The following is a 7,539-nucleotide window of genomic DNA, read 5'->3' on the forward strand; positions in this document are numbered from 1 at the left end:
AAAGAAGTGCTGCTTTCAGTGCACAGGTGAATTTCGCTTTTCAGCTTCAAACCCAGGGAATACAGAGGAGGTTGCAAGTGCTAAGCAGCTCCCAAAAATAGGTCCCTTGCCCTTCACAGAAGGAGGAAATGGAGGATTGTGAGGGAGTGAATACTGGCAAGATCTTTGAGCAGTTTTAAACCTGTTCTCCCAGATCCAGCTCCCATTCCAGGAAGAGCTGGGTTCCTATTTTATCTCCTTCACCAGGTCACATCTCCATAACACAAGCTTGGGGATTTCTGTAACCTAAATTGTCCTTCTGCTCAAAAGGGAAATGTGTCGTGTGGTCGATACTTTTTTGCCCTGTTAGAAATGGAACTGTGCAAGCCCAGATAAATCATCTGTATGTGATAGGCCCAAAGCAAATGAGGAAAATATTCTCTTCTCCCCATTATGCCTAAAATTTACAGGGTTTTAATGATCCAGTGAAGTGGAGGGCAGAACCACTGAAGACTTCTAGAGGAACTGGAGAAATACGAGAATGTTTTGTCCTTGCTATTACCTATTGATTAACAGTGGGAGAATTTTGGCTGAAAACCCCCCCAAACATCTCTTCTGTAAATCACAGAAAATCGATGCCTCCTACAGCTGCTCCATGGAACTGAACTGTGGGGGGAAATGAAACCTGGGTAATTTCTAACAGCAAACAAAGTATCCTGGCGACACGCTCCAAGATATGCATGGAAAATAAATTCTAGAATAGAGACATAACTTTAAAAGTACAAAGAAACTTATAAGGACTGTTTTTTCATCTCATTTTGCTGAGGCCCCAACCTGTGAATAAGTGCTCGGTGTCAGTGTAGCCTTGCAAACTGCAGCTTCTTTATAATTTGCCCTCTTGGAGTACCTTTCATTGAATGGTTTCAAGGTCCATTATAGAAATGAGGCTGCACAGCTGTGGAGATGCTGAAAGGCAGTTAAGAATAATAAAAAAAACCAAATAACAAACCCAACAACTTTTTCTTGTTTCTCATTTTTCTAATAGTTTTGGGGCTCCTTCTAAAAGAAAGGGGGATGTGTTTCATTAACATGAAACTGAAAAGATTCAGGAAAGAAGTCAGTACCTCTTCCTAATATATGTCAAAAAAAGAAGAAAAAAAAAGGTAATTGTCAAAGAAATCCCAACAGCAACCAAAGGAAACAATCATAAAAAGTTCTATGAGAGAACCTTTCCAAGGTGCCCAAAGGGTTATTCCCATTTAGCACTACATAAGGTTCTTCAAATTATAAACCACACACAAGAGGTTAACCCTGGAAATCTGATTTAGTTATTACCTTTTCCTCCTACAGAACAAATGAAATACAGAGAAGCGGAGGGGAAATGAATCCATCAGAGACTGGAGCGTTGTCAGCATGAAGCACTGACATTTCAACTCAATTTTGCAAATAAAAGGAATGTTTGGGGAAGGGAGGGACTGAGGAGTGAGTGCTGGAAGGAAGCAGGAGTTCATTACACACCACCAGGGCTGGGCAGGCACAGAGCGCTGCTCCCCTCCTGAGCTGGGTTTTAGTCTGAGGTTAAACCGAGCCGAGTTAGGACAGCCAGGAGTGGAACCCTTAAAACAGTGCCACAGAAATGTTTTTTTATGGAAAGAGTGATAAAGTACTGGAATGGTCTGCCCAGGGAGGTGGTGGGGTCACCATCCCTGGATGTGTTTAAAGACTGGATGTGGCACTCAGTGCCGTGGTTTAGTTGAGGTGTTAAGGCCGGGTTTGGCTCAATGATCTTGCGGGTCTCTTCCAACCCAGTCATTCTGTAAAATTGTATGAAATTCTGTGGCATCCTCAGGAACACAGGTATCCCATTCTTGCTGAGTTCCAGGGGGTTCAATCCCACAAAATAATAAGCAGGCTTCAAGTAGCTTCCAAAGCATTCCAAAACTCCTCTCAGAGCCCAGCTCATCAGAAAGAACTCCCTGAAAGTGTTCCCCAGGAGTGTCCCTGTGACAGAAACTGCTGCACACAGCAGCTGCTTCTCCTCTCCCCACATCGCCTTAGATCAGGCACAAGTGGAATCTGTGCTCTCACCAACCCAGGGATAATAAAACGAGGCATAATCAAGGTACCAAAAGTGCCATTTGGCACTTAAAAATTACCAGCAGTTTGTTTGAACCTTGGTTTTTCCCAGCTCCATAAAACTTCCATTCTTCCCTGGCAGAACGAGGCCGGAATTGCAGCAGGGAAATGGCAGAGGGAGTTCTCCAAACAATTCTCTTCAGTTTGGAGTTGGGAGCAGCGAGGTTTCTGGTGGAGAAATGAGGTTGTTTGCAGTCAGCTGCCTGCCTGAGTGACAGATTTGTGCTGGAGCAGAGTGAAGCGCTGTCACTTCACTTTCTGGAGCAGCTGCCTGGAGAAGATTCCACTGAAATGAGATCAAACCCCAAATAAGTAGGGCAATTAGAAAGGAACCATTGTTTTCCTCTCAGTCCCAGAGCAGTACTAAAGCTTGAAGAAATGGTCTTGGTGGAAAGAAGGCTTTGGTGAGAACATCCTGTTCAAATTTAGGGGAGAGGAACCCTGTTCTCAGGGGAGCTGTGAGGGCTGGGTCACCAGTCTGCTCAGGTGAGAAGGCCATCATCCTCTGCCACGTCTGGTTCCTGTTTTGTCTCCTTCACCAGGTCACACATCCCTAACACACAGCCTTGGGGATTATTTCTGTCGTCTAAATTGCCCTTCTGCTTAAAAGGGAAATGTGTCATGTGGTGGATATTTCTTACCCTGTTAGGAACGGAACTGTGCAAATACAAAATTGTCCAACCTGTGACATTTTTTGGCCCAGTGGTGCAAGTCCTGCAGGTGATGGAGGGAGCACGAGGTATGAAATGAGCCTGTGTACAGAAATAGGGAAAAATACCATGCAAAAAAAAATACAGCAGATATCAGATTTTTGATGCCTAAGGAGGCTGGTGATCCTTTCTTTGTCTTTTTGTCAGTGAAAAGTGATTGACAACTGTCCTCAAATCCAGTAAAAGATCTGCAGCTTCTAATATTTTGCAGAGGGAATACACAGGAACAAAAGCAATTAGGTGTCACTGCAAGAGACCTTTTCCTCTCATTAAACGTATCCAGGGGAAAGCAGAAAAAGAACTCTCTGCTTTGCAAAGGAGACTTTTTTCTTCTCCCTTCCTTCACAAACTGTTTTGTTGCTGTGGATTTTCTTTTAAATTCCCAGTGCCCAGCTGACTTCAGCTCAAAGACTACAGATGTATACTGAATTTACCGAAATTAGCATGCCCCAAAAGTCTTTCTAAACAAGTATTGTGGAATTTTACAAGCAGGAGGAATGCCTGAGAGACAGAAGGGCTCTTTCAGCAAAACAAATGCTTATAGTTGTGCTTTAATTGGTCAAGAAATAGAAAGAAAACAAAGTGCAAGGAGGATTCAACAAGTGACTGGCCTTTTGATTTAAATCTTATTTTTACGAGATTTTTTTTGCAGTAGTGAAAGAGCCTTGGAAGTGCCTTCTAATCATAGGGCTTAAATTCTTTCCAAGAGCATGTTCAGTAGAGTCCATCAGAATACCAAAATCAGAAAGAATGGATATCTTGCAAGAGTTGGATGAGAACAGGCTTAGGAGATAGCTCAACTATTCAAGCAAATCACCAAAAAAATTTTTGGAAAATGTAGGAGTGGAAATGTTGAGGCAGGGAGACCAAGTGAAATGATTCAGCCAGAGCTTGTTTGTTTAGCACCAAAAATTTGAACAGGAATTGATCTGATAAAGAATTTAAAGGGGCCGTGAGTCACCGTTGGTTTTGTGGAAGAAAGATTTGCCAGACTAACCTAATTTCACATCCTGGTGGAATTACAAGTGCAGTTTATGGAGGCAAAACCCTTAAATTCCTGTAAATGTAATGTTACAGCAGTGTAATTTACAATATTCCGTTTAAATTTAGTATTGTACCATCTTCATATAAACATTAAGTGCGTCAATAACCGGCCATATGGCAGATTTTACAAACCTGTTTTCAAGGAAAGTTGTCGTGGAAAAAACGGAATTTTAGTGCATCACTGCCTCCTGGTATTCAATCTTTTCATCAGTGATCCAGAATTAAATATAAAATCACTGTTGAGAAAATTGGTGGCTGCTGTAGCTGCTGCTTGAGAGAAAAAAAATTGGTAAAAACCTGAACAAAACTGCTTGGTAAATTGGGGGAATTCAAGCAAAGGACACTTGGAGACAGGGAAATGCAAGAAACACAAGGAATGCTGGCCATGCCTATCCCCATCACACAGAGGATTTATAGCCTGGAAATAAATGACTCCAAAAAGATTTGCTGCTCCGAGTGGATTGGGAGCTCAATGGATGAGTTTCAAGGATGATGCTGCAACAAAAAAAAAGCACTAATGAAATCTTTATATAAACAGAGGCAATGCGAGCAGAAACAGAAATGTGATTTTTATCTCCTCCCCAACACCCTGATAGGGAAACTCTTGCATTCAAATAGATGATTTACAATGGGGTGCTCAAAGGCTCACTCCATTTACCTTATCAGGGGGAAGAAAAGAGGTGCTGCAGGATGAAGGAGGAGATAAAAATGCCATGTCCTGGAGTTTTTATTTCATCTGGTGGAATAAAAGACAAGAAGATAACGAAAAGGAATAGAGGCCTCAAAAAAGTCAAACACTCCTTTTTTTTTTTTTTTTTTCAGATCCAATCTGGGTGTGCCTGCACAGAAGGGATTTTAGTAAAACACTCCTCAGCAAGAGCAGCATGGAAGAAATCCAGGATATTTTGTTTTCTTGGAGTGTTGAGATCTGTGGAAGCCAGGGCCAAGCAGAGGTCAGGTCTAACCCTCCAGAATTTCCACTCTGCCCACCTTTTCTCCAAAGGTCGCAAACATATTTTCCTTCAGGGGATGGGCACTGCTCGAGCAGACAAACCCCACCTGCAATATCTGTGCTCGAAGGTGGGGGATGAGAGAAGTGTGATGGTTTAGTGCCAGACAGTCCAAAAATTAAATTTCCAACCAAAGAAAACGCCCATTTTCACGTAAGCAGCAAAGCGTGTATATTTTTCTTTGTCTTTAGACCCTGCACAAGACCTTCTGGAACTTTCTCATTTCATAAAAGTCTTCTTTTCCTAATTCAAGATTTTCTTGTCCTCTGCGATGGGGCGGCTTCCACTCCTGCTCTGCCAATGCTCTCCTGTTCTCTCTTCATGGCTGAGGGCTAAAATTTCGGGTTACAAGAATCCTTCTCCCTGCCAAGACTGTTCACATCTCGCTGTTGGACACTAAATCCAAGAGGAGACTGTCCCAGGTCCCCTTCACTTCTTTTCTCAGCTTCAAAAAGGAGGCAGCACAGCAGCTTTTCTGGACTCACCATCAATCTGCCTTTCAATTTGTGCTAACGATTAGTGGAAGTAGAACACCCAAAGAGGAGTTCGGGGTTAAATGACATCCATCTTTACATTTTTGGGGGAGAAGTGGTGCATTTAAGAATTGATTTATGCACTCTTGTTGTAGAAATTTAAGAAAATACAGTACCTCGGCGTGTCTGATCCACTCATCTGCAGTGGACTTAACCCCACAGCTGGGAATAAAGCCACTGAATCCCACGTTGTGTTTGACACCAGGTTATTTCATGGTCCTTATTGAGAGTTATTCTTTTAAAAGAGAATTTAAGGGAATACAATCTCCTGGCAAGGGAAGGGGCCTTCATAAATTAGGGCCATTGCAGGAACAGATGTGAATAGACAGATTGTAGCTGGTGCTGAACAAAAAATAAGAAAAGAAAGAAGAAAAAGGTGTTCAGCAACCCTGTTGGAAAGGAATGCTCACTGTAAGAAGTGCAGAGCTGCACTTCTTACAGTGCAGATTTTCTGGAGTGCTGCCATCCAGGTAATGGGGTCAGGGGAAGGATGGAGGAACGTGAGGACTGCAGAGCACAGGCTGGGTCGTGCTGCTTGCTGGATGGGGGAATGTGCTGGGAGATCATTTTCTTACTGGAATGGCACTGCAAGGAGGAAATGCATTTTCTACCTGCAGCATTTTTCTTAGAAATGCAATTTATTTTTCCCAATTGCACAGCCATTGTGTGAGATTACTCCCAAAAGCTCTGGAGGAGAGCATTTGGAGTGGATGCACAGTGCTGTGGCACGGTACAGGAACAGGAGGTGAGTGTTGGTCTGGTGAGGGTGTCCCACCCAAGAAGGAGTGAAAGTTGTCTTTGAAACCCCTGAACTTGGCTGGTTTGAGCCTCCTGCACCACCGTGGCTGTGCACAGCCCAGAGCCATCAGGCAGTGGGCCTGGGGGACGGCTTTGGGCAGAAGCTGTTCCCTAAAAACACCCTCCTGCTCCTCGGAGTCACAGCTGCTGCTGGAAATGAGATGGCAAACAGCCACGGAGGTGTCCCTGGGGGGACACCCACTGGTTTGGATTTCCTCTCCCATCCTGATCCAAGCCTTCTCCAGAGGCAGAGAGAGAAAATGAATTTTTTTTAACACCAGACACACGACTCAGATGAGTTGGAACGCTGGAGAATCAGATCTAAGGAGTCAGTTTGATCTCTTATCAGCAAATTATCACACACCTTCAGCACTGTGAGAAAATCTCTCCAGAAAGGATTCACCCTCCTGCTCCTAATGGAGGGAGACAAAGAAAATGAGAGTGAGCCAGGGTTAATTTCTATACCAGGTCTTGGTGTAGAAATTTCAAGCTACAGTTGTACATTATTTCACCTCTTTCCTTGTGCAGAATTGTACACGGACAGCTCCTGAGTTTCTGACATTATTTCAGCTCCAATAAATTCATTTGAATAGTTATTGGCTGGGTGTTCACTTACAAATACTCAGTATGAAGAATATAAATTGTTTCAGCTGCCTGCATGGGGCTTATTGTATATTTGTGTTTCCCCAAATTTAACATCTAGATCAAGGTTTCTGGAACGAACACTGACAGTTACAAATGTGCTTTCTGTTAAAATTACTCTTAGGTTGGTGACTGTGATTAGAATTGCTTGGTGGGAGATTCACGGGAAATGAAGTCTGGAGAAGGACTGGACTCAATTTTGATGAAAGTTCTTCTCACAACTTAAATAAGATCTCAAAAGGGATGGTGGGAGTGGAGAATGAGAGGTATTCCACCAGCTTTCAGTCCAGCCACAGCACAGTGAGGCACCAAAATCATGCTATTTTCCTCAAAAACCATGCTATTTTCCCCAGAGTACTTGATCCAAACCCCAGCACACGCTCTGAGACGATAAATATTTTGCAGTGTAGCTGCACTTCACTACGGAATTCTAATTAACATCCTGAAATGCATCTACCAGGAAGAGACAGCTATCCTGCACTTATCACATTTCATGATGGCCACAATTATTGCTAAGAGAGGCTTGCTCTGGCAGGAAATGCTGACCTGGAATCTGTGGGTAGTTACCTCTTTCATTTTCTCCCCAAGCAGTAGGAAAAAAGCCCAGGATTCTCACTATTTTGCTTACAGCTCATCACAGCACCAAGCTATTTCTGCCCTTTTTTTTTTTTTTTTTTCAGCAAGCCC

The sequence above is a fragment of the Chamaea fasciata genome, unplaced genomic scaffold (assembly GCF_029207755.1).
Source record: "Chamaea fasciata isolate MVZ Bird 193981 ecotype frontalis unplaced genomic scaffold, bChaFas1.0.hap1 SCAF_12, whole genome shotgun sequence".
NCBI lineage: Eukaryota > Metazoa > Chordata > Aves > Passeriformes > Sylviidae > Chamaea > Chamaea fasciata.